The following is a 12,261-nucleotide window of genomic DNA, read 5'->3' on the forward strand; positions in this document are numbered from 1 at the left end:
CCTGTTAATGTATTGAACTATTTAATAAACAAAGCTTAAATCGTCACTCAAGTATTTGTTCTCAGCTGAGTAGGCGATGTTTAATACCCAAATCTCGGCTGTCAAAATCCGTGCTATATTGTGACTTAAGATATCATTTGAGATGTTGATATCGGTGTATGAAATAGCGATGACTTAAAACCGATTATTTGAGAGCGTCTCAGGTGATACAGCAATTTAGAGCAAAACTGAGTGCATCTTAAAATGATCCTTGGTCTCTCTTAAGCGAGGGATTGTGTGGGGAGACCCACCGCAATGTCTATTTCTACTGCTGAGTACATATTACAGAAATAATTAGGCCTAATATTATTAAAACTTAGGCAAGACATATTTATTGAATTAGTCGAAAGCAACACGGTTTTACTCAGGCCACAAAACATGCTGTCCCTACCATCAATTCATCACTTAGCTACGCGTTAACTTTGAAATTCTTGTATAGAGTATGCAGTTGTCTAAGTGGCCTATTAAGTACTCTAACACCAGCTTTGTCCCTTTGTCCATCATCATCATCAGTCTACAACTGTCCACTGCTGAACATAGGCCTCGAGCGCGCCACGTTGCTCGGTCCTCCGCTCTCCTCATCCAGCGTTCACATGGGGTCCTGCAAATGTTGTCGGACCAGCGGGTCGGAGGTCGTCGTACGCTACGCTTACCAACACACGGTCTCCACTCTGGGACTCATCTGCTCCAGCGGCCATCGGTCCTACGACAGATATGGTCAGTCGACTGCCACTTCAGCTGGCTTATTCTCAGAGTTATGTCCGTTACTTTGGTTCTCTCACGGATAGCCTCATTTCTGATTTTATCCGCGAGAGAGACACCTAGCATAGCTCGCTACATCTCCTTTAAATTTGTGGACTAGCCCCACTGTCAGTGTCCACGTCTTGGCACCATACGTCCCTTTGTCCAGCAGAGATAAATAAAAATCTTGGCTATCAAAGATTTTAACCTAAATTTCTGTATTAAACGAATTTATTTTTACAATACTCTACAGTCCTTTATATTTAGGTGCCCATTATCCCTTTGAAATTCACAAAGATTTTAGAGGTCTCAATTAAATGAAGTTATTTCATCCGGAACAGGCCTTTGGACAATTAATGGAAGCGAGAATCAAGGACCCTTAAAATTTCGCTCGTATTTAAGATTTGATTTTGCAAGCGGACGTCTACGAGATATCTCTATTGCATAATTGTTCTTCAAATTATACTTGATTAAAGGAATGGTCATGAAATTTTAACGAGGCTAAATGGCCATAACTAAATCCTGGTATGCTTAAAAGTACCAGTCCCATTTATTGTAATATGGTGAGAGGTCTCTTATATTTGAGAGTCCGCTTGGGTAGATACCACCGCATTGTCTATTTCTGCCGCCAAGCAGTGAAGTCAGCAAGCAGTGTTGTGTACCGCTTTGAATAACATTGCAGCCAGTAAAACTATTGGAAATAATAAGACTTAACATCCCATGTCTCATGATGGCGAGCGCAGTGGAATACCAAACAATACTTTTTAATTCAAGGTGTTGGATGGTGTTTCTACTGTTTACGGTCGTATCGCTTACTATTAGGAACGGCCGGCTCGTCTCGTCATTTAAAGCAATAAAAAGAATGAACTGGAAACTTTCACAGACTTTCCTTAAGATATTAAAATTATTCCCAATACTATTGCGTCCCACTGCTGCGCGATGGCCTTCTCTACTAAGAAAAGGGATTAGACCTTAGCCTAGTGCGGGTCGACAGATTTGACATCTTCGAAAACCTTAAAGAGATTGCTTAGTATATAAGTCACTGTATGATTTTAATTAACTGTAAACATCGTATCCATTGCGGCAGTAATACAACAAAAGATTGAAAACAAAAGAGTTACCGATCAGAAATAAATTGTTTTTGTAAAGTTATTTGAAGACAACAGAAAAATATGTTGAATAGAAACTTCTCGATTGTGCTCAAGTTTGAACAACGGTGTACTTTTCGAATTGTTTTCTTTAAAACGTGGCAGGAGGGTATTCAAGACTAACTTTTTCACTTAGTTCCATCCGCGTGAAAGGCTTTTAGGTAAATAAAAAAGTTGCCTGTGATTTAAGATTGAAAAACTATACATAACTATAGATAATTAAACTAAAAAGTGTTCCCTTCACTTTCTTTTACATTTTATTATACTGATACAATGGGAAAAACATGATTATAGACCAGTGCGAACAAAAAGACAGTATTTGTCACTTGCTATGAGTACAATCGTCCCAATTTAGATAATTTGGAGTCTTCAAATTGTGCTTTTGTACACACAATATAAATAATTACCCTTCTTCCTGAATTACCCCGGCAACCAATGGCTTGCCTCTAGCATTACAAAGTCCTAGAGCGGCTAATGCTGCTTACCATCAGGCGGAGCGCTTGCTCGTTTGCCAACTGAGCTAATAAAAAATTTAAAAATTACTCAAATTTTATTAAGAAATAAATGTAGTTAAGAACGCGACAACCCTACTTTGAGAAAATCCCCGAAGCAACTCGCTTCAATATTTAAATTTAATTACAGCCTCCGAATACTTTTTGCGTTAGTAAAAATATTTTAAAAGGTTTTTGCTTTATTTGACGCTCGTTTGACATCTTGATTCTTAAAACAAAAGCTTTCCGACGGATCGCTTCAATTAATATTTTTTTATTTGACTCGAGTCATAGGGTTAGTAAAACACTTAACTTTCGCATTTATAAAGAAAAGTAAATATCAGGATATTGTTCTTCAAAATACTCAATTCTATTTAAAAATAAATTGTCCAGATGTCAAACTGTCCAAACCATTTGACACGGCGTGTACGGAATTGACACCGTTGACTCCAATCGGCCGAGTTTTGACAACAACTTGGCCGGAACTTGGAGTTGGTGAAATATTAGGCGGTAAGGCTGCGGTCTCTCTGCTAGCGGATTACTGATCGTAGTGCAAATGTTTTGATTTTGAATCTCTCTTCAGTCGGCTCCTCATTACTGAGGATTGTGATCCCGTCCAAGGTCATTCAGTAATCTTCTCCACGAGGCACAATCTTCGGCTTGATGCACCGCTATGCTCATTGGTATATGTAGGGAGTTAGCGATCTAGTCCGACCAGCGCTTCGGATTACGCTCTCTTGGTCGCTTGCCTTCGAGCTTGTCGGTGAGCACCAACTTCTCCAAGTTGTCTGGTTTCCGTCGCGCTATATGTCCAAAATATTTTAAATTACGGCTCAGACAGACGGAGAATAGCCTATGTTGATGTGTCAGATTGAGCTCTCTTAAGATCGATTCACTGATTTTGAATAGCGATTGACTAAAATTGATTTTATTGCACTTAATATACTAATTGACAAAGCGGATTTTCGATTCGTTTCGTAATATTTTAACTAGGTTCGAAACAGAAAAATCGGTGGATACTAAATTTTATAACCAGTTATCGCAAAATGACTCATAAGTCAACCTCTTACAATTGGCAAAGAATACACACCTTATTTTTAAAAAAGTAAGAGATGTGAGCCTTTGGGTTTTGAACCTGCGGACTTTCGTCTCGGCAGTCCGTTCCACACCCTACTAGGCTATCGTTTATTAATATCTAATGTAGGCCTGTACATTATTATTGACCTTCCTAATTATATGTTCGCTAATGTTTAGTTGTTTGTTCAAATTATTATTATTATTATTATTATTATTATTATATTGCTGCTTGAATGATGAGACGGGCTTGCCGTTCGCCACATGGTAAGCGATACGACCGCCCATAAACAATAGAAACACTATCCAACACCATGCCATACAAAATATTGTTTGGTATTCCACTGCGCTCGCCATCCTGAGACATGAGATGTTAAGTCTTATTATGTCCAGTAGTTACACTGGCTACAATGTCCTTCAAATGAATGCAAAAACCGCTGAACGAATTCGGACGAAATCAAACCTCTTTGCTACCTTTTATCTTATTTAAGCTAAAGTTTTATAATACGAACGGAAGCGACCAGCACAAATATTATAAAAAATTTAGAAGCATTTTATCCCCGCTTCCCGCTACCACCACCGTCACGGCTTATTCAATTGACATATTACTTTTGCCGGAACAATGAGCATTGTTAAGGTTTCTTTGATCCGCACTCGATCGGTTAAAGAATCATTACTTATCGAAGCCTCAAGTTTTGACAATACTTTCAATGGTTCGGAATTTTTACGCTCTCAATGATTATATAAAGTTATAGACTTACCCCATTATTTATAGACGTTTTTATCGAAGGACGGAGCATTGCTGTGATAACAAGTCTGTTTCTCAGCTTTGTTTATCTGACAACTTGCTGTTTGTTCAGTTTTGTTTATCTGACAGCCAATTAGATTAAAGTATCTCAATATTAGCTAATCATAACGGCCCTATGTCTACGCAATGCGAAGGCTGCCATGCCGTCAGCACTGAGAAACAGACTTGTTATCACAGCAATGCTCCGTCCTTAGATAAAAAACGTCTATGAATAAGGGGGATTATGTCTAAGTATAGACAGTTGTGGATTTAAAACAAAAATTTATATAGCGAACTAGATATTTTATCCGACTGAATCACGATCAACCGTTTTCAATAAACGATCCCAATCTCAATCTTCAATCCGGTTCCCAGAATGAACATATCAAAATGACTTCTTTGTGAGCATGTCAAAATTTTTTTGTTTTGATTGGTCCATTTCTGAGATAGATAGTAAAAAGGGATTGGGCTCGTTTTTTGAAAATGGCGCTTAATCAGAAAAACAATTCTTATTTTTTTATACGGTCGACTAACGAAAAATTACAACGCCTAGCCTCTCGACATAATCACACCGGTCTATTTGGAAGAAAAAAAAGAATAGGCAAGAGCATAGAAATATCCTAACAAATAGTAACCCACAAATGTTGTTTAAAAGTAATTTGTATATTTTGGCAGACCTCGGCCCAATTATAGTAACAAACAAGTACCCTCATCAATATAATAAAAATGTGTTACGTCACACTAAAACATACATACATACATACATAACATCACGCATTTTATCCCCGAAGGGGTATGCAGAGGCGCAACTAGGGCACCCACTTTTCGCCAAGTGTGTTCCGTCCCATGATGTGATAGAGGGCGAGCCTATCGCCATATCGGGCACAAATTCCAGACTCCGGGCTGATACTGAGCAGAAAAACCCAAATATCACTTTGCCCGACTCGGGATTCGAACCCAGGACCTCAGAGCGCTATTGTACCGGACGTGCAATACAACTACGCCACCGAGGCAGTCTAAAACATAAGCGACGATAGTCTAATTGCGAGTGAAACGGAATGCTGAGACTAACGTCCACAGGTTAAAACCTAAGAACACGCACCTCTGACTTTCCTTGAGTTATGTGTGTAACCTTTGTAGATTATCCCTTGCTTTAACGGTGAAGGAAAACATCGCGAGGAAACCTGCATACCTGAGAAGCTGTCTGTAAGAATTTTGAGGCTATGTTAAGTCTGCAAATCTAAACCAAGCGTGGTGGACTAAGGCCTAATCCCTCTCAGTAATAGAGGCCCGAGCCCAGCAGTAGGACAATATAAAGGGCTGATCTGTATATATAAAAATGAATCCCTACTTCCCTTGGTCACGCCATTACGAGTGAACGGCTGGGCCGATATCACTATTTTTTTTGTATTTGTTATTGTCAGGAAAAGGTTCTAATGAAAGAAAAAAAGTCAAAAAATAGCGCGGAAAATTAAAAAAATTTAAAAAACTTAACGAATATATTAATTTTATATAACTGTCAATTTGAAATAACTGTCAGCGATTGACAGAATGCGCGATGCAAATTCATTGTTAAGACGGGACAACATCTGTCGGGTCAGCTAGTGTATTATTATATAAATCAAATCCGCTGAAGAGATGTCATAACAGACGACGCCTCATATATGTGCAAATCACGAACGAACCCCACGTTATGTCGGTTGATTTATTTTTCTCACTATTCTCGGAGAATTGTGTAGTTTACGAAATTTTAACGCCGCGCAGACTTTTTTTTTGAGATCTGCCGTGGTTGTCAGCCTAGTACCCTGCGAACGGTGTACAAGCGATCCGCCGGCTTAGCAACCACGGCAGTCCCTGTGAGGATGGTAGGCCCTACCAGCCTGGGAGGAAGAAGAGAGGGGATAATGAAAGAAAGGAAGAGAAGATTAAGGAGAGGGAGCCATCTCAGGATAGTTGGAAGGGAGAGGAAAGGGAAATGTTCGCCAACCCTTATAGGCCTCAATGTGTATTTAGCAACCATGAGGTGTACACACTGAACTGTGTGCCTAAGGTCGCGGCAAATGTGTCCCCATGCATGGGCGTGCATTTGGTGTGGAGACTAAGCGCACAAGAATTGCTTCGGGGGGACCGCACAGACCTTAACATCATTGTCGATATCAGTCCCGGATCTTGAATTTTTGGAGGCGAGGCAAAGTCTGGATAATGCCGCCCCCGACCACCTATATTGTTAACTTTGTCATCATCATCATTTCGCGCCCCGCGGGAAATAATTATTTATGTGTGTAATGTTCTAGATGTCTTAGTCAAAGTTGCGTTAAATATAAGTTGTGTATACGTCTGCCAAGTTTGGATTTGCCGCCCTCTGAATTCGCCGCTCGGGGCATTGGCCCCGGCTTGCCCCATAGATCCGGGGCTGGTCGATATGCAATACCAGTGTTAAGGCATCGAAACTGGTATGAAAAACACACACACGTCTTTACCCCGGGTAGGGAGAGGCGCAACTACACTCACTTTCCGCCGCGTGTTTTTTGTTCAATGATGTGACAGGGGGCGAGCCTATCGCCTTTTAAATCACAAATACTCCAGGGCGAAACAAAAAAAGTATCACTCTGCCCGACTTGGGATTCGAACCCAAAACCTTATACCAGCTACCGCACACGCTATACAACCAAACAGAAGCAGTTTACACAGAATTTGTAATAGCATAATAAAATATTTTCTCAGACCAAAAACACCATCGTAATTTTAGATATCTATTTATGTGCAAGGTTGCTAAATCCAGTTCTCTGTAAATAATAATCGTGTGTGGGCGGCGCGGGCCTCTTTGTACTTGCCTATCGAGGATTATTGTATGAAGGATTTTGGAGTGTTTGCGTTAGATTAGAGAGCTTCGATAGAGTTATGTTTTAAAAACTGGATTTTGCGAAGGAATAAATATATTTTTTAACATGTCTGTTACATTAATAACGTTTATAATACGATAGACGTCAATATGATATTCCTACCGGCTTCCCTTTTAATTTTATTTACGATTGTCTTAGTTTTTGTTTTCTATTAAATTGGCCACGATATATAAGACAATACACTGGATACTTATTGCTTCTTACCCAATAGTTCTAAGATATAGAGCGGATATCGGTAACAAGTCTTCATAGTCCCCCCGTGACCATGTAGGCTGCAGTCTTCGAACCGTCGGGAGAAAATAATGATATAAAAACCACAATAAAATCATCTTAAAGTCAATTATACTATATACGAAGAAAATATATTCTCCCAAACAAATAATAATAGAATGTTCATTAGTTGTTTGTTGTTGACTGCCTCGGTGGCGTAGTTGTACTGCATGCACGTTAGGGCAGCGCTCAGATATCTTGGGTTCGAGTCGCGGGTAAGGCAAAGTTGTATTTGGGTTTTTCTGCTCAGTATCAGCCCGGAGTCTGAAATGTATGCCCGATATGGCGATAGGCTCACCCTCTATCAGATCATGGGACATAATACACTTGGCGAAAAGTGGGGTGCCCTGGTTGCGCCTCTGCATACCTCTTCGGAGATAAATGCGTGATGTGTGTTTTACGTTAGTTGTTTAATACAATAATTCGAATAAATTTTACTTGAAACTTGTGAAAATACTTTTTGAATATTGGTTCGTTGCCGTTACTTTCGACTGTTTGTCCTTTAAATAGCTCTTTAACAACATTTTAATGTGTTTTTATTCTTTTACAGATCCTCCGTCAAACCAGTTGATGAAAGTTTGTTTTACGGTAAGTAACCATGAACTAAGTATTTGGACACGACTTTTTTTTGTGAAATTTTAAACAGCTCTTCGTGAACGTGTTTGAAATTTGACAGCATAAACATAGGGCCCGAGCTTAAGAGTGAACTTCTAATAGTTTCACTAGGTGGGAACAGTACTCTTTTATGGGAATTAGAACCACTATTTCGAGTCCGTATTGTAATCGTTTTTCGTCGAATAAAATTCAACACAGACTCGCTATGCGTTGACATTTCTTATCGAATCGAAAGAAGAAACATGGCTCTCGTTGCATTTAGAGTTTTTACAAGGTGCCGCAAGATGGCTCTGAACAATAATTTATTATTTATATGCATCGATATATATTATGTACTACGTACTAAATTTAGCATTCGGAACATTTACTATGTTCAACTGAATTGAACTGCAATCCATTCAAACTGACTTTAGAACGGTGTCAATATTGACAGCTTGTTGTTGTGTACGGAGTGGCGCTCATAATATAAGAATTCGAGTCTAAGTATAAACACGTAAGTGCATAAAAAAAAATTAGTCAGATAAGTGAAATTATTTGTTGTTCAAGTGAATAAACAGGTTATAACAGTAACGTTTTGGTTGCCATTTTAGTTCAGATTTTGAACAAATAGTTTATATGGACGTTCGTGTTTATAGAATATACGTGAATGTTCATATGTATTAATAATAATAATAATATCAGCCCTGTATTATATACTTGCCCACTGCTGAGCACGGGCCTCCTCTACTACAGAGAGGGATTAGGCCTTAGTCCACCACGCTGGCCTAGTGCGGATTGGTAGACTTCACACACCTTCGAAATTCCTATAGAGAACTTCTCGGATGTGCAGGTTTCCTCACGATGTTTTCCTTCACCGTTAAAGCGAACGATAAATTCACAAAGAATACACACATGATTTTTTAGAAAAGTCAGAGGTGTGTGCCCTTGGGATTTGAACCTGCGGACATTCGTCTTGGCAGACCGTTCCACACCCAACTAGGCTATCGCCGCTTTCATATGTATTGAATGAATTATATTTATCGCTGTAATAACCACCAATCTTTTATTTCGCGTATAGTATTATCAAACGTGTATAGAAATACTTAAACGTGGTCTTACTAGATATATTTAACGTATTTCTTAATTATTCTTATTGGAGATGATCTGTCAGTGCCTAGCAATTTATAACAATATTCCAAAACGAAATTCATTTATCTCTATATCAGAACCGAATTTACACTAATTTAATACACCTATATAAATACAAAACAACAACTAATCTCAGACGTTAATGAAAACTAAATAAAGTTAGACTCTGTTCACACTTTTTGTAGTATTGAAATGTGCGAATAAAAGTCGAGGGTAGAAAAATCCTTACTATCCTGTGGGCGATATACGGCGTACGCGTCTTAACATTTTGTTCTATTAAAAAAAGATACACGCTACAGTAATCCTTAAACAGTAGCATCACTACGTAGAACTCCATATAAGTTCAGCGTTCTTAGAATGCCCTAAAAATATGATTCGTAAGTCGATGACTAATTTTTATGTTTGTGATTGGTCGAGACCAATGCGTCAGTCACATTAGTCTCTACCAATCTCAATAAAACGACACAGAGATTGTCGTTTTATTTGACCACATTCCAGGCACATTGGATGACCATGTACGTAATAAAGAGCAGAGAAGGCAGCTGCTACTACCCCCGACTTCCATCGGATTCAATTCAAGTACTTACTTTTGTAAGTTAAACCATAATGTGAGATTTCCTTCCCCCCACAAGATTAAAGCTGGTTATGCCCATATGTTTGGTACTGCAGTGTATTAATCCAAATGACCCTGTAAAATATCCATTTCCTCAAACGCTGGCTACATTCTTGCAAACTTCTCTCGTTGATCAACATTACCTGGACCCGCTTACCGTCAGGTGTACTGAGGTCACTTTGCCCATATAAAAAAGCCAGTAGTCACACGGCCGCCATTCTTTAAAATTCACACTGCTTCTAGGCAGAGATAGATATTGCAGTAAAAGGAATACTAGTAGAAGCAAAGCCTAGAAACCTTTAGTGTGAACTACGGTTTACATCAAGTCTCCTGTATAAACAGACAGCGAGTAATGAAGTCAGACCGCGAATCTTATCATAATAACATTGGCATATTAATGTGCTTAAACAATAATCTCTATCCAATTTAGATAATAGTCTTATTACACCAGATATTAATATATGAAATTAATACTAACTTGATGTAAATTTAATATCAGGTCAGTATTATATACTATCCCACTGCTGGGAATGGGCTTTCTTTACTACAGAGAGGGTTAGGCCTCAGTCCACCACGGTTTATTGCGGATTGGAAGACTTTACACACACTCAAAATTCTCATAGAAAACTTCTTAAGTAATCAGGTTTCCTCAAGATGTTTTCTTTCACCGTAATAATTCACAAAGAATACACACATAACTTTAAAAAAGTCAGAGGTGCTTGCCTTTGGGTTTTGAACCTGCGGACATTCGTCTTGGCAGTCCGTTCCACCTACAGTTAGACTAACGCCACTTTTGATTGCAAATGATATAAGCTTATTAAATAACTAATGATGGAATGCGAGGGGCCGAATTGACAGCCATTGTAGCGAGTATAATTACTGGGCATTATGAGACTCTTTTTACTGGTGTCGCGTTCCGAGATCAACCTATGTATACCTAGTTCCAACAGGCCGGCATAATTATATCGACTGGCGAGGGGTAATCATCTCTCATCAGTCGACATTCTATTGGACCCCCCTCCACTTACTATCAGGTGCAGGGGTCACTTTTCCTTCCACGTATAAAAAAAAGGCAACATCTATAACTCAGGGCGACGAACGTAGTGGAATACCACGCAGTAGTTGCTAATTCTAAGTTCCAAAAGCTATTGCTATTATTCACTGATGTTTTCCCTAATAGGTAGGCAGAGGTGCAACTAGGGTACCCAGTTTTGCCATGTGTGTTCCATTCCTGGATGGAATAAAACCAGACACTGGGCACACTGAAATACACAAATCATTTGCCACCAACATTATCACTGCCCGTCGCGGGATTTGAACCCAGGACTTCGAAGCGGTAGTCATATCGAGCACCAGTGGCGAAGGGCGCCATTTTTCAAAAGGCATCTCGACACAACATATAAGTTAATATGCATAAATGCAGTCTATAAATAGTTCTAATAATAATTAGTTTTTACATAAGTTACGAAAGGGAAGCCGGTAAGAAAGTAAGTACGTCGGGTTCCTTTGCCACTGCCGCGCACGCAATATAATTGCGCCACCGAGGCAGAGATAAATATAGTAGTATATTAGTAAACACTTCCAACAATCCACAACACCAAATAAAACTTCAAACGCCATAAACAAAACGACTTAAACGCAAAATACATCAGCGAAATTGGATTCCCATTCCTCACCTTAAATAAATAATTCATACCAAACAAATAACTTTTCTTTGTACATCGAAGGCAATTTGAGTCAATTTGATTAGAACATAATAATAGCCATTGACTTTGTTGGCGAAAGTTGAGTATTTCGGATTAGATCAATGAGACGAGAAAAGTTATATTGAGTTATTCTGCTCAGTGTAAGCTCAGCGAATGGTCCGTATAACTCATTTCTTGCCGGCTTCCCTATCGTAATTTATGTAAAATCTAATTATCATTAGATTTGTATCAGATATAGCAGTATCAGCCCGGACTCTGGAATTTGTGCCCGATATGGTGATAGGCTTGCCTCCTATCACGTCATGGGACGGAACACACCTAGCGAAAAGTGGGTGCCCTGGTTGCGCCTCCGCAAACCCCTTCAGAGATAAATGCTTGATATGTGTGTGTGTGTGTAATTATCATAAGAGAAAATTGCAGGCCGCATTTATGCATATTAACTATACATTGTCTTGGGTTCACTTTAAAAAAAATTCACCCTTCATGACTGCAGAAGGCGGGAATTGTAGCCAATTGCATGGCTCGCTCCCTTTTTAAACCTAACATAATTGACAAGTACGATTTATGTACCTCTGCTGGAAAAGAAATACACACACTCACCCTTTTTTCCCCTTAGAGGTGGGCAAACATGCAATAAGACAGCCTCTTTTCGCCGTATATATTCCGTTATATGATATGACAGGGGACAAGCATATCGCCATATTTAGTACAAATTGCAGATTCAAAGATAAAATTTAGAAAGTAAA

At 39.1% G+C, this 12,261-nt stretch overlaps 1 protein-coding gene across 6 annotated transcripts in view; it reads left to right on the forward strand.

Annotated features, from left to right (window-relative positions):
- LOC115452742 (sex peptide receptor) overlaps window positions 1–12,261 on the forward strand; it is a 245,348-nt gene that overhangs the window by 138,661 nt on the left and 94,426 nt on the right. For all 6 annotated transcript variants that reach the window (XM_037437819.1, XM_037437815.1, XM_037437818.1 and 3 more), the window contains one exon: window positions 8,004–8,041. The gene's annotated coding sequence lies outside the window, so the exon portion shown is untranslated. The remainder of the gene's footprint in view (window positions 1–8,003; window positions 8,042–12,261) is intronic.

This window comes from Manduca sexta, chromosome 2 (assembly GCF_014839805.1).
Source record: "Manduca sexta isolate Smith_Timp_Sample1 chromosome 2, JHU_Msex_v1.0, whole genome shotgun sequence".
Taxonomy (NCBI): Eukaryota; Metazoa; Arthropoda; class Insecta; order Lepidoptera; family Sphingidae; genus Manduca; species Manduca sexta.